The following is a 26,116-nucleotide window of genomic DNA, read 5'->3' as shown; positions in this document are numbered from 1 at the left end:
TCTCACACGCAGTAGACTATGGTGTTTCTGTCTGCATGTGTGCGTCTATGCTTGTGCAATGGGGTGAGTAAATGCATTTTGCAGTCACAAAAAAAAAACAAAAAAAAAAAAAACAAAAAAAACCAACTCAGCTTGATTCCTGACTCCATGCACTGGCATTTTTCGTTTGTAACCTAACTTTCTGACCTTCCCTTCCCTCATCAATATAATCCAACCTAACCTTTGCCTCATAATGTAGCTAACTTTAGAAAGATAACCAACATTGATTTTTGTTTTGCTACTGAACTACAAATAGCTCTTATGCATTCTAAGGGATTAACTTTGCCATATACGTATTATTTACAGGTGTTTTCCTCATTTCATAGGTTGTCTTTTTACTCTTTCTTTTGAAATGCCTACAAGTTTAAGTTTTTCTTTATTCTTGAGAGTTTCAAGCATGTATACAATGAAGTATGGTCATAACCATCTCTCCATTTCTCCACTAGAGCTGTCAACACTTCCTCCTTCTGACTTCATATCTTTGTTGTGCCCCACTTTAGTTCAGTCGTTGCTGTATACCTGCAACGGTGTCTGTAAGCCTGCCCTTTGGAATGTGGGAATCCTATCAGTGCCCACACCCTCAACAGAGAATGGTTTTCCTTCTCCCAGCAACTATCAGCTGTAAATAGATCCACAAAAATGGGTGGAGCCTGAAGACCTCTGCCCCATGTCTGCTGCAATGGGATCTGGGCTGATTACATGCAGGGACCTCCGCTGCTACGGGCTCCTGGATGCGATGAGTTTAATAGGATCGTCCTCATTTGCTCTCGTTACTTGAGATTTTTTTGTGCTGTTATCAGGAAACCATTGCATGAACCAAGGCATAGCATTTTCCCTTTCGTGTACTTGGAGTTTGACAGTTTTAAGCGATTTGGCTCTGTAGTTGTCTGTGCCTGTATAAACAGCTATTGGGTAAGATCTTCCACAGTGTACAATCTACACTATGAATCAGCAGATATGGAGAACAGTGTGAAGATTCTTCAAAATTAGAAAGAAATAGCAAAATGTGGTGATATATGTATAATAAAAATACATTTCTCCTTTAAAAAGGAAAACATTGCTATCTATAATAAGGAGGATAAGCTTTGAAGAGTGAAGTAAATATGGCAAAATGTTGAATGATCTCACATGTGTGTATACATACATACATAATATATATACTTCTGAATGTTCACACACACACACACACACACACACACACACATATATATATATATATATATATATATAGAGAGAGAGAGAGAGAGAGATTTTGGTGCTGTAGTCAAGACACCATTGCATGAACCAAGGCATAACCTTTTACACACATTACACACACACACACACACACACACACACACACACACACACACACACGCATTAACATTCCGAAGTATAGTAGAAGCCAAGACCAGGAACAACACAAAGGAGCTGAGTTGTAGTTTGGTATTTATAAAGGTTTATATAGGTTTATAAAGGTTAAAGAAGCTTTGGAAAATTTCTAAACAACACTCAACCTATAGATAACAACAAGTATTGAACACTTAAAAATGTGTCCAGAGAGTAACTCATTTGTTGTGTTCCTAACAGAATTTTTAAAAACATCAGCTCAGGGCTAGCAACATAGTCCCCCATATAGAAGTTCTTGCCCACAAGACACGACCCAAGTTCAGTCCCTGGGATGCATATGGTTGAAGGAAAAGAAATCAAACTGACTCCCACAAGTTGTCCACTGACTTCCACATGAGCACCTTGGCATACATGCTCTTTTCTCCCTAACAATAAGTGGATAAATAAGCAAATATAAAAACAGTTGTTTAAAACAGATACACTTAAAGGCTGAACTGAAGTGGATAAAGCTGATCCACTGCCCAATTGCAAATAAAGTTTCATATAAACACAACACAAGATAACCAAAAGATTCCATGTTATAAAACATTACTGATACCTAGCAGATTTCCAATAAATGCCAGGCCCCTAACCTTGATGCTTCCACACTTCATTCTAACCTCTGGCAAACTGGCTTCAGACTGAAATTTACAGTAGAATTATGCGTGACTTCATTACTTCATAACATGTTTTCCCAGTTTGGAAAAGAAAAAGCAAGAATTGAGTTTATAATGATTTCCAAGGTCATGCGGAGATTCACAATTATCTCCTGTTTCTTATTTCACTAAGGATAACTGACTCAAATCCAGAAAGGCTGGTCTCTGCTGCCTAAATAGCTTGGCTTTCCTGGTCTATCAAAAGTTAATTTGAGTTGCAAATATTGAGGCTTTTTTTAAAAAATCAGGGTTTTGGTCAACCTGTTCCTTTGATTATTTTGCCCTCGGCATTCTTCAGGGTCCAGTGAGTAACTGAGGAGCAGTGTCTGCATTCTCTGATTTAGCTTTCATTCACAACATGGGTCTGATGAGGAAAGGGGTTGCCTACTGACAGAGACAGAAGATGAAGGATGTTCAAACAATCAGGGAGATGCTAAATACCTCCTGAGGGTCTGAGAGACACTGTGAAATCACTTCCCCGGTCCAAAAGGAGCCTGGCACCAACAAGAATCAAATGCTATGGATAAGGACAAAGAAGCCAACTTAGAAATCTGCCAGGTAACAACACACTCACATCCGCCAAGGTGAACAGATGGCCATCTTCAGAGGACACAGAACAATTGTCACTAAAAACAGAGCCTGAGCGTGTGTGAAAAGAAGGCAGCTTTCCAACCTCAGACCCTGGGAAAACAGGATGGGCTACATCTGAGAGGAGAGGAAGGGAGGGGAAATTTGAGAGGGAGCTGTTGTTTGCAGAAATGGATAGCATGGGAGATGGCTCTCTCTTTGGTTTAAGATTTCTAAGAAGTGGTGTCATTGTGCATTCACTGCTGAAATAAAAGGTGCTGTCACACCTGGAAGAAATACAAGGTTTAGAGATTTAAAGCAAGAACATCAGAGTAAGTAGTGTTTGTGTTGTTCCTAATATGAAGTGTTTCAATTCTTTCTGGAAATTGACAGGTACATTGATATATATATATATTCTTCAGTCAAATGACTAAAGTTCTAATTAAATTTGCATTGGACCTTAATCCTTCCCCCTTGACTTGGGTTTTATATTGACAGACTGTTAATGTATAGTATGTGAAGGTTTGAGAGAAAATCAGTGTTGAACAGCCAACCCACCTGACCTTAACTAAGGCAGTGCTAGAGAGGTGGAAATTCCCATTTGGTGAGATTATAGACTCAACAGCACATAAGATGTGACATCTCCATCTTTCATGACAGCTTCACAGCTCTCTACTAGCAAAACGCAAATAGACTATGGCTTAGGGGAAAGTCACAAGCATTGACTCATTCCTAGAACCTTCAGAGAAGTGATGTAATGTGGCCCATGCTGATATTGTAAGATTGTTCATGTATGTATATATGTGCGTAAGCATGTGTGTGCACCTATGTGTATGCTACATGTGGAAGCCAGAGGAGGCTGCTGGATGCCCAATTCTGTCACTTCCTACCTTGTTTTCTGGAGATACTATCTCTCACTGAAAATTTGTCCCACCTCCTTTTATCTCTGTGATTACAGTCATGTACAATGTGTTCAGCTCTTGTGTGTATACAGGGGAATAGAATTTTGTTACTCACCCTTGTAAAGCAAGGATCTTAGTGAGCTATTTCCCTAGAGGAATTATAATAATTTTGGATACTTGATCATATTAGTTTGTTCGATCACTGTAATTCTTTGCATTATGGAATGTCATGCGTTCCTTTGATGTGTATACAGTGTTCCATGGGTAAATCCAGCAGATCCATCACGTTGCTTGCTCACAATGGCTATCACTCCAATGTATTCATGGGCAACTGTTGTACTGTAGAAATCTGCCTTTTTGTCTGACACTGTGAAGGGACTGCTGCTGAGCAAGCACTTTGCTAATAGTGTGGTCTTTCCTCTCCCTTTCTCCTTGTGAGTGGTGAAATTGGTAGCTAGCTAATTTGGAGGAATCAACTGGGCATGGCAGGCCCAACCTCTGTTTTCTTTCAATCATTCATTGGGACTCAGTCTTCCTTTTGCTCTCTTGATAAAATTCTTGCCTGGCTAACCTTGTTCTTTTTTCTCGTATGGACAACTTGCTGACCATAACAAGGCTGACATCTGCTTGTCTTTAGAGCTTTGTTCTCCAGTTGAACCCAGTAGTACTCAAAGGTAAAAACTGAGTGTCTTTATTTTTTGTTTTTAAAAATATACTTACATATTATATACATATATCTTTAATTGTATTAAATTATGTGTAAGGGTGTTTTGTCTGTCTGTGTGTGTGTGTGTTCCTTATATGTACAGTGCCTGAGAAGCAAGGGAGAAGGAACAAGAAGGGAGCCTAACATAGAGGTTCTCGGAAAGACTCCACCCAGTGGGAGATTGAAGCAGATGCTCAGACTCACAGCCAAACTTTGCAGTTGAGCACAGGGAGTCTAATGGAAGATTTGGGGGACAGAAGGACCTGGAGGGTGCAGGAGGTCTACAAGGAGATCAATGGAACCAACAAATCTGGGCCCAGTGGAGGTCAACCAAGGACAATGCATGGTGAGGACCTGGAACACCTGCTCAGATGGAATGCTGCACAGTCTTCTTGTGGGTCCCATAATGTGGAGACTCTGACATGGACTCTGGTGCCCACTGGTTGATCACTTCCTCCTGGTGGGGGCAGCCTTGCTAGGCTACAGAGGAAGAGGATGCAGGCAGTCCAGATGAGACTTGATAGGCTAGGGTCAGATGTTAGGAGAGGAGGGCTCTCTCCTTTCTGAGGACTAAGGGAGGGGGAGGGACATAAGGGAAGGAGAGTGAGACCAGGAGGAGACAAGGGAGGGCTTACAATTGAGATGTAACATGAATAAATTAAAAATATTTACATTAAAAAAAAAAGATACCCTGGGACTAGAGTTACAGATGTTAGGAACTATCATAAGCCATGAAGGTGTTCGGAATTAAACTTGTGTCCCCTAGAAGACCAATCCAGTGCTTTTAGCCACTGAGCCATCTCATTAGCCCTAACACACCTTATTTTAAAATTACCTTCCACATATAAGAAAAAACGTGCAGCGTTTATCTTTCTCAATCAAGCTTATATCACTGAATGTAATTATTTATGATTTACCTGCTAGTGCCATGATTTCTTTTTTTTTTTAATAGATGAGAATTTCATGTGCATGTGTTAAATTTTCTTTTTCTGAAGACAGTTTTATTTGTATTTCCCTGATGGCTAAAGATGTTGAACATCTTTTTATGTGTTTGTTGGCCATTGGCATTTCTTTTTGTTAGAAATGTATGCTCAGTTCATTAGTTCATTTATTGGCTAGATGACTTAGATTGGTGTTTAATTTTTGCAGTGCTTCCTATGTCCTGGATATGAATCTCCTGTCAGATGTGTAGTTGTCAAAGATTGTTTTCCTTATTCTGTGGCTGTCTTTTGTGGTGCTTGTTTCCTTTGCTGTGCAGAGGCACCGTAATTTCATGTAATCTCATTTGTCAATTCTTTGGGGGTTATTTACCGTGTTACTGAAGGTCTTGCTTATACCTGATTCTTGAAGTGGATTTTGCTGTTGTTTGTTTTGTTTTTCTGTGTTCTGGACCTTGAACTCAATGCCCTATGCGTCATAGGCAATCATGCTCTTGCTGAACTACACACCCAGTCTCTTGAAGTGTTTATCTATGGCAGTTTCAAACATTCTTGTCTTACAGTAAGGTCTTTGATCCAATTTGATGTTTTGTGCACAGTTTCTGTAGGTTTTCATGTCATGAATTTCATGTTATTATAATATAATCTGAGGAAATACAAGAAGTTATTTGGATTCTTTTTATCTGGTAGCACTGAGTTGAGGTGTGGTCTAGAATCTCTTTTAGAGAAGGTTCTATGGGATGCTGAGAGGAATATGTATTACTTTTCTGTTGATAGGAACAGAATGCATAATTTGTGCATATGTATTATGCCATTTTATCTCTGGAAAAGCCTAACTTGGAGGTCTCTGCATTAATATTAAGTTTGGATGATCTGTCGAAAGATGAGAGTAAGGTATCAGTGTCACCCATTATTATTGCAAGAGGGCTTACCTCATCTTTTTGTTAGGGACATCATTTTATGTTCATTAGTGGTTTATGAAGTTTGGAGGCACAGCATTTGATGAATATATTTGTATGACTGTTTATATTTTATGGATAAGTGTTCCGGTTATATGTAGTGAGCTTTTTAACTTTTCCTGGCTGATTTTGGTTTGACGCCTTCCTTATGCGATATTAGAACAGTTGTGTCAGCTTGCTTTCAGCTTCTGCTCATTTTATAGGCTGTTTCCTTTCCTTGGAATTTCTAGAGCCACAAGATTTTCCCCAATTCTTCTTTGTAATCCCATGGTCTATAATAGAAGTTAGTGGAAAACTATAGTAAAAACAAAGCAAAACCAAACCAACCAACAAACAAAACCAAAACAAACACAAAAACAAACAAACAAAAACACAAAACAAAAAGGATAGAGTAATTGAGATTCACTCTCTCATCTCTGTTGCCATAAAAAAATCCATCCTTACTTGTAGACACACCCATGTATACATTTAAATATGCCCTTATTTGTAGACACTTGCTTCTGTATATTCACACTCAAAATCTTTATTCTTTTCCCTGTTTCAACTTATTTGCATAGACAGTTTATCAGAGGCTGCATTTACTTGCTTACTTACTTACTCACTCACTTACTTATTTATTTATCAAATTATCTGGACCCTTCTGAAAATAAATGAATCTGTAACTAATTTGGAAGAATAATTAACATAAGGAAAAGAGGGAGAATTGTCTTTCAGAGAAGAGAACAATTACTCTTAGGAATTTCTGTCTCTTCATTTTGGAAAGAAGTTGAAAATGTTTTTATGGGAAAAATGTAGCAAAAGTTAAAAAAAAACCACTGTAGTAGCATTTTTGTTGCTACTTTTAATAGAAATACGTGTATAGCTGCACGGTGAGTGGGCCAGCAGACAGGATGCAAAGGATGATTAAGCTATCATCTTTCAAAAATCAAACCTGCCCTCCTATGTTCTGGGCCATAGGACTCTTTAAGCCACATTCCATTTCAATAACTGCAAGGGTTTGGCCACTCCCATGTGGGTATTAGTGGGAAAGAATGGGAAGGGGGATGGTTTACTTCTGGGGCCTTTCTGTTCCAATTAAAGGGTCCTGAACAAAACTTCTCTCTGGAAGTAAGAGTCTTCCAGGGTGGGTTCTGGCAACCGCAGTTGGTTCTAGGCCGCAGTGAGGTTGAAGTCTATTTGAAGTCTATTAATAGCATCCTTGTAGCATTCCTCCTATCATCTGAACCTGGACCAGCATCCCTCCTATCTGAATCCTGGACCTGCAGATGCACACAGTAAGCTCCAGAGACTCCAGAGAACAACTTCAGCCAGTGTTCATCCTGAGAGACTTGAGATTTTCTATGTGCAATTGGCAGATTGTAAGTCTCTGTCTGAAATAATTATAAATTTCTCCCTCTGCCCATGCACTTCCATCACTTACTGTTCTCCTTTCTGTAGTGTATGAGTTTTGTATTAAGCTAGCAATTTTATTAACTGCTCACTGTTAAAATGACTGGTGTGGCTTCTGACTCCTGGTTGAACTGTGACCAATAAAAATAGGTTTTATTGTTGTAATATTCCAATGAAGAAATGGAGGCTCAGAGACCTAAAGTCATAGTCTCACTAGCAACAGTATTTAAACTACATCTGCAGGCCTCTTAGGATCTTCAGTTTTTCTCTGTTTTTCTCTCCTCCAGTGTTGCTCACAGTAATTCTTCGCTCTTGTAACGAGTACCTGGCCTCTTTCCTTCTCGAGGCTTTGGTCCAGCATATCCTCCAGACATTTATACATTTCTTATTAATTTCTATCTCTCTTTTGCATCTAGAATAATTTCCCTTGAAGGCCCAGGATGGTAGCTGCAACATTACCTAAGAATTGAAGAGTTGAGATAGATAAGGAGCATTGGCAACTAGTTAGGAAAGGGGCAGGGGGAACAAATACATTGTGTGCATGTGCAGAACTTCTGCAACTTATTCAGCGAATTTCCAGGGTGTGACACTCTTACTACTTGTCATTATTATATATTGCATCATATTTCTAGTTCAATTCAGCCTACTTAACTTTGCTTTTTAAATTTTTCTTCAGGACATTCTCCACCATTGACTGGAGAGTGGGGTCTGACTTTCACGTGAACTCTGGTGTCCCATTTTTTACCACGTCCCCTGGATGGGGAGACCTGGTGGCACTCAGAGGAAGGATAGCAGGTTACCAAGAAGAGACTTGATATCCCATGAGTATATACAGGGGGAGGAGGTCCCCCTCAGTCACAGACATAGGGGAGGGGAGTAGGGAGAAAGCAGGAGGAAGGGAGGAATGGGAGGATACAAGGGATGGGCTAACAATTGAGATGTAATATGAATAAATTAATAAAATATTTTTAAAAAATAAAATAAAAATTTCTTCAACATCCCTCCCAACTCCACTTTAGTACCCCATCTCCACTCTTTTTAGCTACCATTCTACTCTGCTGTGTCTGATCAACTTCTACTTGTTTATTTTGTTTTATAAGTGTGCACATATAAATGATTTCAAACAGTATTTCTCTTTCTGTGCCTGGCTGGCTGTTTTACTCCACATTATATTCCTCCAGCACAACACGAGACTGGAAGCCAGTTTTTATTTTACTCCCAGATTGAAGTGACAATATGAATTTAACCTTTAAATATCATATAATTTTTGTCAAGCTGACACAAACATAGACATACCTAGAAGGAATCTTAATGATCAAAATTCCCTTCTCAGATAAGCCTGTAATACTTGATATCGAAGGACTCCACCTAGTATGTTCAATGCCATCCCTTGGCAGGGTGTGTATTAAAAAAGCACGTTAAGAAAGCTAGAAGGAACAAGCCAGTATCACTCTTCCATGGCTTCTCTTTCTGATCCTGTCCCAAGGTTCCTGCCTTGAGTTTCTGTCCTGACCTCCTTCCATGATGGATTGTTGTATGGAAGCGTAAGCCAAATAATCCTTTTCCTCCCCAGGTTGCTTTTGGCCATAGTGTTTTATTGCAGCAATAGAAACCATAACTAAGATGAAGAGAAAGATGACATAATACCTCATGGGAAATGTTTTCCTGAGCTAAGGAAAAACTTGGGCAAAGCCATTTGTAGAACCTGGCTTTATGGTTAATAGTCGATCCCATGATCTCTACTTGCTGAAATCACAAAATGAACCCTTCCCTAGATAGAAAACTTACAAATGCCATAATAGGATTTTAATTTCCTCTATGTGCCACAGCCTTGATTTGCTTAAGAGCTAAATTATATGTTTAAATGCGATTTGTTGTGACATGAGCGTATTTCTGGCTGATATGCAAGAGGGATTCCTGCTTATCTGTGTTGTTTGTCTAGGCTTATACTATCTATCAAGTGTCTTTTCATTGACCACACTGGTGGTCCTGTAGCTTGTTTTCCTCAGTTATGCATAGCAGGCTGATGGAGAAGAAAGAATGTATGTTCCCAATCTTCCTTACTTCAATTCTCCTAAGTCTATACTTTCATCTGCTTTAACTGATTATTCTGGCGTTTCTATGTATATTTCTAAGCATATACATACATATATACATACATACATACATACATACATATGTACATACATACATACATACATACACAAGGATTTCTTCTTTAATGTCAAAGGTATTACCCCAAAAGCCTACACTACTATTATTGATGACCACAATAACAGATTTATGGGAAAAGTTGGTTTGAGAGCAGATGGATTATGCCAAAGTTACAGATCTTGAAAATGTAGAGCCTCACCCAAAATGATAAGAAACCTAATAAAAAAGAGCCACACAAATAAATTCCCAGGGCCTTTTTTTTTAAACCAGGGATTCAGGAAATGCACACTTTTTCAGCCTGATACTCTAAGCAGTCTTTCCTTTACAATGGTAGGGGCTGTGGACACCTGCTTCAAATTGAACCCAATTCCATACAAATAAAGTCTTTTTTCAAGCTGTAGACTTCATCATCAATCCGCTCATGACATGAAAGTGATACTTCTGTAGTTTTTTCATTCATTCTCCTCAGCATCCTTCATACCTTTAACTAATCAGAAATTGTAATGATCCTTTAACTAATCAGAAATGTAACCACTAAAATATCACATCCCCCCAACATAAGGCATAAATGTGGATTTTTTTTCAGCTTTTGGATTTCTTTGTTCTTAAGGTTCTCAGAAGTAGCTCACATGTTTCACTTAAATTTTGTAAACGTTTGTTGTTGACAGGTTCCCAACAGTTACTAAAAAAACTAACTCCCAGTACTAGAAGAGCTCTTACATATGTACAGAAAAACTTCAATAAAGCAATTCTCAGTTAAATAATATATGCGGTCTATACTTACTTTCTGACCTTTGATAGTATCTATTGGTGTTCTTCCCTCAGAGTGGAAAGGCTGTGTCCCACTCCAACTTTACACATAAATTTCTATTGTCTCTTTCAACAACATGGACCCAAATTCATTAACATTTATGTTGGATAAATTACACTCAAATTCATAATATGTTGTTTATATAAGTGTCATCCTTAATTGGTTTATATAACGCTTTGGCTATATTTGTTCTCTATATAATTCACTGTTTTATAAAAAAAAATCAACATCTAACATTATGATAGAATATAATGCTTTTCAAGGCTCAATCAGACCAGGTAACTATTAAATAAAATCATCTTTATTGTGAAATATATAAAATAGAATTTGTTTACTTGACTTCGGTGACTCTTGAGGGTGCTTTGTAATGTTCACAGTTACTCTGCTTGTGTTGTTGTATGAACTGTTGTCCATGAGGCCTATGGACAACCAATATCCTGGTTGTCTCTTTTTGGTTCTTCATCATGACTATCTTAATTTGGGGGAGGGCATTAGATTCTTCTTTGGTTTATTCTCTTTAATGGATGCATGAGCAAATAATCTTCAAGAGGTTATTTTCATCATACTTAAATAATGGGTTACTTAGGTAGAGAAATGCAGTCAAACAATAGGTTAAGTGGGTATAGAATGCTGTTAGTGTCAGAATGCTGAAGTCACTGTGCTACTGGCTCCAATATTGATTTGGCGAAGTCTAATCTAATTCTGTTTTCTATTTTCTGTGTGTTTCCCTAACATTTACTGTGAAACTTTTATGATAAGGTGGTTTATATTGATTGCGAATCTTAGCAGGATCTGGAATCCCCTTAGAGATAAATTTCTGAGCATGTCGATTACAGTTATTTTTATAAAATTGTGTTTGTGTCTCAGTTTCCCTCTTAACCTGGCTATCACACAAATAATTGAGACTCCTTTATATTTGGTTAATAATAAGCTTCACAACACAACAACTGAGCAGTTATTGCTGCTTAACCTTCTAAGATAACCTGTTTTCTTCCGAGTGTACATCTCAGAAATACTTGTGCTTTGTAGCTTTCCTTGATCTGGCCCTTCACCTGATGTGACCTGGACCTCTCCAGATGTTTCAATCTCCTACTTCCTCCTCTCACTACTCTTTCCCTGGCTGGCAGGAAGTCCAACCCTATTCTCTCCACTGCTCATCAATTGGCTGGAAGATGCTTTATTGGCATATTAGAGGACAATTGGGGAGCAATATTTACACAACACTGACCCAGGTGATTCTCAGAACAAACTATGGGGGGGGGTGGTACAGAAGTCAGAATTTGAATTACCCAATCACCTTACGCCTACACATGTCCATGAAAGAGTATCTAGATTGTCTTGATTCAGCTTTTTTATTTCTTTGCTCTTAAGGTTCTCTGAAGTAGCACACACATTTTCACTTAAATTTTGTAAAAGTTTGCCTTTGACAGCTTTTTTTTTTTTTACAAGAATGAAATTGTAAAAGCCTACACCAACTGCTGGACTAAATAAAAAATGGAAAGTAAGCTGAGTACCAGCGTTAATTGCTCCAGTTCCTGATTAGAGAGGCAAGGCGACTAGCAACCACTGCTCCTGCCACCGTGGCTTCCACACCTTGATGACGTATATTCTCTAGCAGTGAGCAAACACAACACTTCTTTCCCCGTGTTGCATCTGTCATACATTTTGTTTTTAGCAAAACAGATAGGGTCTGAACTTATTGTCATCTGGAAATCTCACAACATATCGCTTTATTATGATTTTTGTTTCCATTGTTTAGGGGTAGGTAGCATGCTCTGTCCAGCATTACAATACATGCCTGCCAATTGTAGCAAATTTTTATCTTTCTCCCTTAGAAAACTCCCTCCTGTGGTTTGTTTTTTCTTGATTTCATCTTTCCAGAACTTATCCTAATCAGTTATGGAAGCTCCTCTGATCCCCTAACACTCTAATCTTTTTTCTGCCATTTTTCATTCTACTGTCATTTTGTTCTACTTTGGGGAAACTATCTTTAACTTTATTTCCTCTTTTGCTGACATTTTCAATCACTGCTATAATATTTCAATTTTCTACAGACTTTTTCTCTGGATGTTTGTATTTTTACAATCTCCTGATCTGGTTCCAAATGCAAAATTCTATCTTTCCCTTAAAGATGGCACAATTCTCCAGGATAGGGGCTTCCCTGTAACATCTGCGGCCCCGCATATAGCAACCCATTAAAGTTTAAGTGCTTTAAGTTCTCCTGAAGTGTCCCAACAAAGTCCAGCATAAAATAGCACCTGTTGCCTCCAGTTCATGACACAATTCAGTCCTCGGCTGGTGGCTGGTGTTAGTATCTTTCAGGGCACATTTTGTTTTTCTCCCATCACTCTCTTCCATGATGATTTTACTTTATCTGTTCTGTTGAGCTAGTGGCTTCTAAGTCACATGAGTTACAGCTTTCCAGACGTTGTTTCCGTCCTTTACTGACATCAGTCCTATAATAGGCTCTTCACTTGCCACTTACATTTCTCTACTGCAGTGATCGACCTGGAACGAGGACACATGATTTTGTATGTTCAATTTTTCCTGAGCTTCAGGCAGTTTTATCTTAGATGATGAGAATGGAAAAAAAAATCAGAAAAAGGAAAGCCAATCCTGAAGTGTTTCCTGAGTCAGGAACAAGGGAACGGTCAACAGCAGTGCAAGGGATGTGGGGATTAGAAATGAAAAGAAAAATGTGATTAAACTCTCACCTGACAAGTTCTATAGAATAAATATTTATGTAACAGTCTCCGATTTTGAGGATTCCGTGTTTCTAGTACCTTCATACTCCCTGCTACTCCTTGGGACATTTGATTGTCTCTCTTTTCAACTTAAATTATAACTACATCACTTCTCTTATCCCTCCAACCCCTTCTATGCCATGTGACTTGATACTGGGAAACATTTTCCCTCTCCATCAAGTTTGTTTTCCCGCAATCACTGTTTTCCTTTCTTGAATGTGCATCTTGGATTTATACATACTAAACGCATAAACCTGCCACTTAATGACTCCATGAAAGTGACACGTTCTCTGGGTGTTTTCAGGCCTGGTTGATGGGCAAACCAGTCCTTGAAGATCCTTATTCATGTCTCTAGATTTTTCAATTCTTCTTAACTTTGGGCAAAGTTTTGTTCTTTTGGACAATATGATAATCTTATGCCAACTATGCACAAATCCCTTTCTCAAGATGTTTTCCCCCAGTTTATTAAAAAAGTGTATTATGGCTCAGTACATCAACTATGATTAGCAGGTGGACAATGCCCACAATGCACAATTTATATGCCTCAGATTAACAACTCTTACTAGACTATATAGAGAGAAATGCAACTTAACTTAGGACAAGAGTGGCTTTAGAATTTTAATTTGCTACTGATCATAGCTAAAGACGTGGCACGAGCAAAAGGTGTCTTGTTTAATTTGTCTTAATAGCGAGTTGACATTTGGCTGACTGTGGCACTGCCAATGCTTTTAGGAAATCTAGGATAATATGAGTTGCTCATCTTTCTTGTGCTTATGTTAAAAAAAAATCACACCAGACTAAAAATAGCTACAATATACTATAGGGGTAGTAATAGAGTCAATATGCAAATATGAAGTCTAAAGCTCTGCCTTATATCAGGAAATCTGCTTTTCTAAGGGAAGTATGAGTTTTATGTAGTGAAATCCACTCTCAATGCTTTTATTTATATTTTTATTTATGTGTGTTTCTATGTGAGTTTATGGCACATGTGTGAAGATATCCATGGAGGCCAGAAGACTGAATTAGATTTTCTGGAGACAAAATTACTGGTATGTAAAAATAATTTTTATTTGCCTAATGTAATTGTTGTCTTGGAGGCCTACTCTCTCTGTCTATTAACCTAGGCCTAGTACTGGAAGTTTCTAGCAGAAATACAGTCTAATCTAGTCCTAGACAGTTTTTTGCCTCTGAGATTTACTGCTGAATTGATTACCCTTCCTAGCTCTAGCTCTTTCTGAATTCTGGCTGGCTGGTTCAACTCAGCTGTTCTGGCTCAAGCTCCTCTCCTAGCTGACAAATTTAATCTGGCTTCTCTCAGCCTCTGACTAATTTGTTCTGCTTGGCTTCATATTAACTATCAATTTGTTCTAAACTTGTGGCTCCTTCCCATTCTCTGGTTTGTTCTGTTTTTACCTGTGTCTATCTTGTTCTTTCTGCAACCAGTCACTGTAAAACTGTCCCATAGCTAAACATAATAAAGGCTTTATATAGGAAGCCAATGGTCAATGTCAAATTAAATCGAGAGAAGCTTAAAGCAATTCCACTAAAATCAGTAACAAGACTAAAATCTCCACTCTCTCCATTTCTATTCAATATATACTTGAAGTTCTAGACAGCACAGTAAGGTAACTAAAGGAGATCAAGAGGACACAAATTGGAAAGGAAGAAGTAAAAGTATTGTTATTCACAGATTATATGATAGTATACATATGTGACCCCCAAAATTCTACCAGAGAACTTCTACAACTGATAAACACCTTCAGCAAAGTGGCTGGATACTAAATTAATTCAAAAAATCAGTAGCACTCCTGTATACAAAGAACAAATGTGCTGAGAAAAAAAAAATATAACAACACCCCCTTCACAATAGCCACAAATAATATAAAGTATCTTGGTGTGACTCCAACCCAGCAAGCAAAAGACCTGTATGACAAGAACTTCAAGACCATGAAAAAAGGAATTAAAGAAGATACCAGAAGATGGAAAGATCTCCCATGCTTGTGGATCAGTAGGATTAACATAGTAAAAATGGCCATCTTACCAAAAGCAATTTATAGATTCGATGCAATTCCAATCAATATATACAACAAAATTCTTCACAGGTCTTGAAAGAACAATTCCCACCTTCATGTGGAAAAACAAGAAAGCCTAGATAACTAAAACAATTCTATACAAAAGAAGTATCTCCATCCCTGACTTCAAGCTATACTACAGAGAAATAATAATAAAAACTACATGTTATTGACATAGAAACAGACTGGTTGATCAATGGAATTAAAATGAAGACCCAGAAATAAATATACCTATGAACACTTGATATTTGACAAAGAATCCAAAACCATACAGTGGAAAAAAGAAAGCATCTTCAACAAATGGTGCTGGTATCTGGATGTCTCCATGTAGAAAACTGGAAATAGATCCATACTTATCACCGTTTACAAAACTAAAGTCCAAGTGGATTAAAGACCTCAACATAAAACCAGACACATTAAATCTGTTAGAAGAAAAAGAGGGAAAGAGCCTTGAACTCATTGGCGCAGGAGACAACTTTGTGAACAGAACACCAACAGCTCAGGCTCTATGATCAACAATTGATAAATGAGACCTTATAAAACTGAAAAGTTTCTGTAAGGCAAAGGACACTCTCAACAGAACAAAGCAATAGCATAAAGATTTGGAAAAGATCTTCACCAACCCTACATCTGACAATAGGTTAATATCCAAAATATATAAAGAACTCAGGAAATTCAATAGCAAGAAATCAAATAATCCAGTTTAAAATGGGGTACAGACATAAACAGAGACTTCTCAACAGAGGAATCTTGAATGTCCCAGAAGCACTTAAGAAATGCTCAATGTCCTTAGTCACCAGGTAAATGCTAGTCAAAATGATTCTAAGATTCATTCTTACACCTATCAGAATGGCTAAGATCAAAAACTCAAGTGACAGCACATGCTGGTGAGGATATAGAGCAAGGGGAACAGTCCTCCATGGCTGGTAGGAATGTAAACTTGTACAACCAGTTTGGAAATCAATGTGTATCTTTCTCAGAAAAATTAGGACTAGCTCTACCTCAAGACACATATATTTGGGCATATATCCAAAATAAGTTCCACCATACAACAAGAACATTTGCTCACCTATGTTCATAGCAGCTTTATTCGTAATAGCCAGAAATGGAAACAATCTAGATGTTCCTTAATCAAATAACGGATAAATAAAACATGGTACATTTACACAAGGGATACTATTCAGCTACTGAAAATAACGAAATCATGAAATTTGCAGGCAAATGGGTGGAACTAGAGAAGATAATTCTGAGTGAGGTAACCCAGGCCCAGAAAGACACATATGGTATCTACTCGCTTATAAGCTGATATTAGCCACATAATACAATATAACCACATGACAAGTTACGGACCCAAAGAAACTAAGTACCCCAAAGGAGGCATATGGGGAAATAGCATGGACAGTTGAAGTAGCAGTAGAGAGGGAACTCAATACTCAGTAGCAGAGGATTTAGGGAGGGAAATGAGGGGAGGGAATTGGATGTGGGGAGAGTGGAGAGAGGAGGTTAGAGGGCTTGGAAAGAAAAGGGAAACCGAGGGTGTGGACACCACTGAGGCAAGCTGGAGACCTGAGACAGGGTGGGTTACAGGAAGGATATGGTGATGTCTCTAGCTCAGCCTCTTAGCAATGGGGGCGAAGGAGACTGAGGAGCCCACCCTTTAGCCAGGCAGGACTTTCCGTGATGGGAGGGGAACACCAACCCACCTACCAAAACGTTGACCCAAAATTTACCCTGCCTACAAGATGTGCCGAGATAAAGGGAGTAGAAACTGAGGGAATATCCAAGCACTGCCTGGCTCAAGCTGAGATCCACCTCATGGGAGAGAGCCAACCCCAGACACTATTAACAGTATTCAGCTATGATTACAGACAAGAGCCTAGCATAGCTGTCCTCTGAGAGGCCCCACCCAACCGCTGATTAAATCAATTGCTGAGACTCACAGCCAAGCATTAGGTAAGACTCAAGGAGTCCTTTGGAGGAGTGTAGGGGTAGGGATAAAAGGGCCTCTGAGCAGACAAGAATGCTGCAAGAAGACCAAACTAGTCTACGCTAGACCCATAAGGCCTTACAGAGATGAAAGTTCCAAGCAAAGAGCATGCGTAAACTGGACCTAGACCCCCGACACATATGTAACCTGTGGTCAGTTTGATTGTCATATGGGACCCTAGTAAGTTGAGCAGGTGCTGTCTACAACATGGACTCTGTTGCCTGCTTTCAATCTCTTTGTTGTAACAGGGCTGCGTTGCCTGGCCTCAGTGGATGAGGAGAACTTCAGTCCTGATGTGACTTGATGTGTTGAGGTCATTTGGTGGTAGTAGGGCTCCCCTTTTCTGGGGACAAGGGGAGGGGGTATAAAGGGAAGAGGTGGGAGAAGAGGAGGAGTGGGGCTATGATTGGAATGTAGAGTGAAAACACAAATTAATACAATAATTTTTTAAAAGACAAGGTCAAATGCCTTTCACACTTTTGCCCAACTAGTAAACAGTATTCTTGAGCTCTGTCCTTCCCAGTTTCCTATTTTAGAAGACCTGTCTCCAGCCCCCACTTACTGGCTCATGCAATGAGGCTTATCATAATAAAACTCAGTGGACAGAGTAGAAAAATAACAACACCGAGCAGCGATTGGCATCATAGATTTTCTTCATACATCCCTTGTAACATAAACAAGAATGTTTTCAACAAGGCAGTAATAGAGTTTATAGACTGGATACCCCCTCTAATTTTACACATTCCCAGTTTAGTGAATCCTAAAGTAAGTGCTATAAAACATACCTCCCAGAAATTTGCCAGAAGGTCTCTCTCAAGAAGCAACCAGAATAGGTTGTTAACAGGACATTGTAAGCATAAAAAAAAATGGCAGATGTTATAATTCCCCATTCTTCCTAAATTTCAACAAGTGTCACCTTCAAATCCTATCAGCCACTTGGCTGATTATGACGTCACCTCTGGGCAACTGAGAAACATATTCACCTCACCCAAGAGTAATCTATGTGTCTTGATTTCAAGTCCTTATCAACAATGTTCTTGTTCTTAGAGTAAATAAGAAAATACTACTTGAGGATGGAGACATGGCTTAGTAGTTAAAGGTACTTGCTGCTCTTCCAGAAGACTTGAATTTGGTTCCCAGCACCCACATTAGATGCCAGTAACTCCAGCTTCACGGGAGCATACACCCCTTTCTAGTCTCAGAGGACATCCTTACACATGTACGTGCGAGCGCGCGCGCGCGCACACACACACACACACACACACACACACATATACTCACACACAAACACACACACAAATAAATCTTTAAGATGTATTTTTGTGGACATTTTGTGCGAAGCCTTATTTATTCCCCTTCAGTTTCTGTTTCCTGGTGTGCTTACGTGTAGTGACTACAAAGTCAACTCATCTGTTTTTCTAAGGTCTTTCTTGGTGATCTGTCACCTGGCTCTTGCCGCTTGTGTTTCCCAGGGGACCTCACTTCTCTACCCACGCTTAGGCAGAGAGCCAAACCTCTGTGAAAGGGAGAAAATTTCTCTATTATTTACCTTATACTGCACCACAGAATCCCAAAGCCTTGATGGCTGAACAAACACATTTACTTTTTCACAGTCTTGGAGGCTAGTAGTCAAGTTCAAGACACCAGCATGGTCTTCTGAGGCCCTTTTCCTTGACGTATGGCTGACCCCAATCCTGGTATGTCATCACAGTGCCCCTGCACCCTGCTGTGTGTCTGCATCCTATTCAAGAAAACTGTAAGCACATTACCTGTGTCAGTTTAGGACCCTGTTCATAAAACCTCAGTTTATCCCAATGAACTCTTTGGAAACCCTATTCTCATCTAAAGGAAATGAGTTTTGGATTTCAATATGAGAAATTTGGAGGGTCATACTGCAGCCCCTAATACTCTGGCAAGCTGGGCCTGAAAAATCTCATAATGTATAATAGTGTATTAGACTGTCCAGCTGCCTTGGGAGAAGTACTTTGCTTAGCTTTGCCTTTAATACATTAAAAATTTTTTTTTGTTTCATTTGAGTTTCATAGGAAAAATGCTGTAAGAAACAAACTTTTCTAAACAGCAAATGCTGATCTCCTGTCCATATATAGCAGAAATCCCTGGAAGTCATGGTATGATGGTTGTCAAGGGATGCTGAGAAGCAAAGGAGGGAGGGTCATAAAGCCTTTTAATAACTACAATCTAAAGCGATCATCTTTGAAATGAAAAGTGCCCGTGGCCACATCACACATGAAACTCATGAAAATGGCTGCAACCAATTTTGCATTTCACTCTGGCATCCTCGTAGACTGTTTCATGTCATGCCTGCAAGTCATCTGCTAGAGCATCCTGAATCTAACCACTTGTGTTACTCCTGTCCTCATTCTCATCCTCATCCACACTGGGCCAATTGGCATCTCAGCTTCTGCAATTAAAAATGACTCTCCCCAAATTCATGAGAGCATCACTGCATGACAATCAGTTGTGCTTCTACCAGTGGGTTCCTTGCAGAGTTTCTTTCTTATCCACAGTAGAAGTCAAGTCTGTTCATGGTCCTAGTAGTCCAATACACATGGTCACTATGTCCTCACTGTCCTCCGTTTCCCTTGCTGCCCCATATCCTCTTCTAGAAGAGCTAGTGAGTGCCTATTGGGTATCTCTCACCTCAGGGCCATTGCACATACTTTCTCTGTATCAGGAATATTATTTCCTAGATATTAACCCAGCTTGCTCCTTCACTTCCTACCAATACTTTTTTAGATATCACCTTGTCAATGAGGCCCTTGGTGAGATCCCTATATAAAATCACAAGCAACCACACAACTTACTTCCTTTATTATTTTTCTTAATATATACTTCATTGTGTGTATGTTTGCTTTGCTCTCCACAGTTTCCACATTACCTACAATAACAGCACATAGTTGGTGATCAATAAATGCATGTTTGAGTAAACAAATTAATTCAGGTTAAATATAACTTTTCAGTTCTATTATATTGTAGGTTATACATTCATTCATTTATCTGGGAGCCTGTGTTCTACACCTAAGAAATTATTCTACAGTGTTAACAAATATTCATAACTCTAAATGGAATGAACTTATATCAAATAAATTGAAATACCTTGGGCATTATTAGTTTTTCTTTTATATTTTTCAGTTCCCTACCCTAACACACTGATAATTTTATTTCAAATAAAATTGCAACTAATACTGGTAGGGTATAACCTCTTTGCTATGCAATTTGCCGAGCACTTTATACACATTTTCTAATTTAATCCTCTCAAATACTGTGAAATATGCACAATTATGATCACCATTTAACAAATAAAAATGCAGAAATGTACAAACCTGGTAAATCCCCTCAGTCTCACAGTGCTGCTAAGTGCTGAAGATAACATTTCATTCATTTAGAATCTATCCTCAAATCAAAATGCTGCCTTTGTCTCTTCTTAATTTATGATACAGATAATTTTGAAAACAATAATTTGTGTCAACTGGTTTTAAATATTCAGTCATAAATATCTTCGCATCTTTGTTAATTTCCCATGTAGAAGAAGAACAAGCCCATTAGGCTTCTAAACTCTGTGTTACTTGGAGAGTCATAAAGATAATAATACACAAATAAACAAGTATATATACACAACCAGACAGAAATACACAAATTAAATTAAAGCATGACATATGGAGAGTATAGAGCAGCAATTTTTGAAAGCATGTCTTGGACAGCATTGTAGGGCTTTTGTTTGTTTGGTTTTGTTTAGTTTTATTTTGTTTTAATTTGTTATCCAGTGACTGAAAGGAAGGGCCTGGAGAGAGTCAGCACTTAAGAGTAGTCGCTGCTCATGCAGAGGACTAGAGTTTAGATCATAGCATCCAAATCAAGGGCCTCACAATTGCCTCTAACTCCAGGTCTATGGGAGTTAGTGCCTTCTTCTAGCCTTTCTGGGCACCTGTGCTCACATCCATATATCCACACAGAAACACACACAAAATATAGACACAGGGAAACACACATACTTACACACACACACACACACACACACACACACACACACACACACACTCACACTTTAAAAAGACAAAATGAATCTTTAATAAAGGAAAACAAAGTTAAAAGGAGTATTATGGGCCCAGAAAGGGATTTGCAAGCAAAAGAAACATCTGATGGGTAGGTCCACAGACAGGGGTAAGTATAGTTTACCTACAAGAAGAGCTTGATAAGCAAGCTCTCCTGGGAAAGGAAGCAGGGAAGCAATGCTGTATGAGAAACAGTGGTAAGAAGGCGAGCAGGGTCTAAAGGATGCAGACCTTTGTAAGGTCAGTGGGGACACAGATTTTGTTCTAATTGTCAACAACAGATTTTCTAGGCGTAAACAGCAAGGTTATCACTTCAGTGCCATCAAAGGGGGCACCATGGCATGGGGCGGAGTGGATGCAGGAGATCTGGGTAGGTGATGGTGTACTTTGTGTCCTGTAAGAGAAGCATTGCTGAGAATGCAAGTTTGTAATGGAAGATAGACCCAAGAGGTCCTTGGGTTAAGGTGGGCTCTTGTTGAAGTCAATTTTATAAAACCGTGTTTTGTTTTTCTCAGTTTCTCTCTTCACCCACTATCACAGAAATAATTGAGACTCTTATATTTGTTTCTAAGGTTTTACAGCACAATCTTGAGCAGTTCCATTCTTAACCCTCTATGTTATCCTGACTCCATTTTTGCCCAAACCCCCAAGTGACTTGCTTTTTAGGTCTTTCACTGCTCCAGCTGAATCTTCATCTCTTCTGCACCCTGCTTGTGGCTGAATCCCTCACTTCCTCTTCTAACTCCTCCTCCCCTGGCTAGCAGGAAGTACAGCCCAAATCTCTCCTCTCTCTTTGACTGGCTGTAAGCTGTTTTATTGATATATCAGGGGAGAAAATTGGAGAGCGGAGTTTATACAACATTTAGACAGGAAATTCTCAGGACAAGAATGTGCAACCAGAAATCAGCATTTGAATTACACAATAACCTTATGCCTACAGGCTCTCTAGGTGGAAATGAGAAGGCTTCAGGAGTTCAGGGTAGAGCTTGGTAAGTCCGAGGGATGTGCTAACCAGCTGTGTAGAAGTTCTGGTCATCCCAAAGCAGGATTGTTCACAGGACCACCGAGGACACCACAGTCTGCAGATAGAACACAAGTTCTCTTACCCACTGAGCCCCGTCTCTATAGCTCTGGTACTTTCTATTGAACAAAACCATACTAGGTACCCTGAATGTCTAAGCTGAGAAGGGAGCATATATAGTGAGGGATGTTGGCTGAAGTTCTATAATCCAAGATCACAGTCTATAAATACAAGTTAGGATTAGACTGGCTCATCAAGGAAGAATTCTTTGATCCTTTAAGAACTGCTCCAAAGGGAACAGGCAGATGGGTTAGTCAGGAAAGCCCTTACCTTTGGAAACACAAGGACTTGTGATTAACCAGAACCCTGCCCCCTTACTCCCTACCCCCACCCCCAAATGCTTGCCTGTTGGCATACACTTAAACTCCTAGCACTGGGAAAGAAGAAACAGGCTCCTGAGTTCACTGGCCAGCCAGTCTAAGTATTTGACAAGTTTAAGGATGATGAGACCTTGTCAAAAAGAGAAAAAAAAATCATAGTTGGGGCCTGACAAACAATGTCCAATGTTGTCATATAACTTCTAAAGAATGTATGTATTCACGTGCACAGAGAAAACCAGGCCCAAGTCATGGATGGAGCCTGAAGAGCAACAAACTTTCCAGGTTCTGTGGCTACTAAAGAGTATATATATTCGTGTGCACAGAGACAAGCAAGCCTAGTTTGGCTGAAAAGCTATCCTGTTTTTCCGTTGTGGCCCCCTGCCCCCACCATGTTCCCCTGACAAAGCTGTGGGGGAATATTTGGCAGTAAGTCCCTTACACATTTCCAGCTGAGCTTTATACCAAAGCCCTTATCTCTTTCTTTTGCTCCCCAGGATGCTGGCTCCTAATCAGGGTTCACCCACAAGCAGGACAGTGCCCTGCTTTTGTCTTCTGTCTGCTGTATAATGTGTTTACCTTCTTGAGGGTGATGGGGATATTGATGACTCTCCTGTATAAGATGAGGAGGGCAGGGCAGGGCAGTCACAGATTCCATTAGACAGCACCCATGAGGTCAGCCACCAGGCAAAGCATGCTGACGGATTTAGCTCCAACAGCCAGGTATTCAGAATTGGGTGCGAGCTGGCACGCAGGCAATTAATGTTTTACACAGAGGTGTTGGGGGTATTAATAACACACCGAACATAAAAGCATCTAGAAAGCATCAGAGTTCCGTTGAAAAGCGAACGGCTGAGAGCTATTTCCAAGGGGTAAAAGCAGCTCCTGGGGGCTCGGGATTAATTACAGGAGATCTATCACGCTCATTACCACAGGAAGTGGTAGCTGCTATTATTTAATTGGAGAGGTTGTTATTTAATTTCTTTTATATTCTGAAGAGCAATTAACAGAGTCAAGAGAGGTAGGCTTTAACGCTAAAGCTTTCCCTCGGCGCTCCGGAGCTCAGGCTTACAAGTTAAGGCATAAATTTTTACCTTGCTTCCTCCAGGCAGAACCTGGATTTTTACCACAGGTTCTTCGTCTCGGTTTCTGCAGTTTCTCTCCCTTTTCTGCAGGTTCTTCTTAGAACCATAGCACCTGGTTTCTGATTTTCACATGTGGCACAGTTCTAGAGGGCTCCATGTGAAACCTTATAACTTCTACTTAGTGAGGTTAGAAGGTCTTGTGTAAAGACTTACAAACTAGCATATACAAAACAGCAGATGGTCATAAGGAAGGGTGAAGCCCCTTGCCTGAGGGCAACTAAAACCTCCCACTGGAGTAGGCCTGAATGCCCAAGATGACTTGCTATTACCAGAAAATCAAGAGCCCTTCTTGGAGTTCTTAGACTTGTTAATTAAAGTATTTAAGAACAGACTTAAAAGGAAATTCAACAGTTTGGGGGGATGTTTGTTTTTTAGTGTAAAAGTCAACCCCCTTGGGCAAGAATGTTAAAAATCTTGGCAGCTGTCTAAAAGAGGAAGATGGGGAAGAGAAAAAGAGATGAATAAAGGTCAGTCATGGGATATACAAGCAGCTGCAAGGTGGGAAGTGGAGCTTGGGAGAGAGTTAAGCCAATGAGCTAGGAGCTGCTAGAAGAGACAGAAGAAAAAGTTATGCTTTTCTGAGTCCTGACTCAACAAAGTAGGCAGATGCAACAGAACCTCTTGGTGTCCTCCCTAGTGACTGTACCAGAAACCAAGGATTCTGGCAAAGAGAAGTACACAATCTCCTTAAAGTGACAGTTATCTCTAGCATGGTTATGCTGTTGCTGACTTCCTGAAGGTGATCCCTTAGCAAGGTGATTGATCTGCCCAACTGGAATGTCAGGTCTCCAAGCAGGCCGGAGAGATAGCTTTTCCTAGAGATCCCTAAATAATGTAACTGTAATTATAATACTAAAATACACCTCCCCTGAGCAGGGACTTAAGCTACGATGAGACATGCCAGGCATGAAGTGGTGTGCAGAACCACATGTAAAAGGGCACATACAAAAAAATCTGTAAGTTTGTAGCATGCAAATGAACCTAAGCCCTCTATGACTTATGACTTAAGAGCTCTGCTCCTTTGTGCATTAGTGGACCTTTGATCTTTTCCCCTGCTCTAGGTCTCTTGCAAACATGCCCTTTCTTAGACAGTTTTCTCACTTTGCTTGCTACTATGCACATGCCTTTTGCCAGTTCTTTGCTCTGGGGGACAAGGACACCCATTGACCTCTCATTTCAGCTAGTGTCCTTTGACCCACCTCTTAAGAACACAAGTGCTCATATTCTAAACTGTATGCCTGAATCGGTCTTCTTTGAGAGTTACTACTGAACAACCTTTTTGTGGTTCTTATGGTCCCCGAATTATCACCCACTTAGGAGACAACATTGAGACTGAGAAATCAGAAAGAAACAGAGAACTCAGAGGTCGTGTGTGTGTGTGTGTGTGTGTGTGTGTGTGTGTGTGTGTGTGTGTGTGAGAGAGAGAGAGAGAGAGAGAGAGAGAGAGAGAGAGGGAGAGAGAGAGAGATGCATAAGTAAGTATGGACCTGCATTTGCCTATGATGGCCTACGTAGACATCAAAAGTTACTGTAAAGGTCTCTTAGTCTTCCTCCATTACCTACCAGTTGTTTTTGAGATAGGGTCTCTCACTGAACCTGAAGATAGTGGTCTTATCTAACCTGACTGGCCAGGAAGCCCCCAATGATCCATGGTTCCCTGTCCCACTGAACCGAAGTTATAAATGTATGCTGCCACCTCTGGGTTTTACCAAGGTTCCTAACTCAATTCTTCAGGCTTGCAGAGCAAGCTCCTTACACATTCAGCCATCGCCTGACATTGGATTTTTTTTTTTTTTGAAATTTAAATCTCCTATACCCTTGATTACAAAACCAAAAACAAAGATAGAATGCAAAAAAGTGACTAGCCCAGAACTGTTGAGCTTGGTAATGGATGCTGGAATTTACAATCAACCTTTTCTCATTCCCAAAATGCAGTTCATTGTTTGACTGTAGGAATGGATCCTGAAACAGTGCTGGACAACTTTATATCCCAGAATCTCAACTCATGTTCACATGACTCTCAGAGGGACCTTATTAAAATGTAAATGCTGGTTCAGTGAGTCTGAACTCTAAAGCCTGAGAATCTACATTTATAACAAGCTCAGGGTGATGTGAGTGCTTCTGGGTCACAGTGGCTCTTTGAATTTAGGAATTTAGAAAAGACTTAGGAAACGATGGTTGTGCATTAGAATAGCACGGCCCTAAAAG

The sequence above is a fragment of the Acomys minous genome (genome assembly GCF_964271855.1).
Source record: "Acomys minous genome assembly, chromosome: 10".
Classification (NCBI taxonomy): domain Eukaryota; kingdom Metazoa; phylum Chordata; class Mammalia; order Rodentia; family Muridae; genus Acomys; species Acomys minous.
This window is presented reverse-complemented; position numbering follows the sequence as displayed.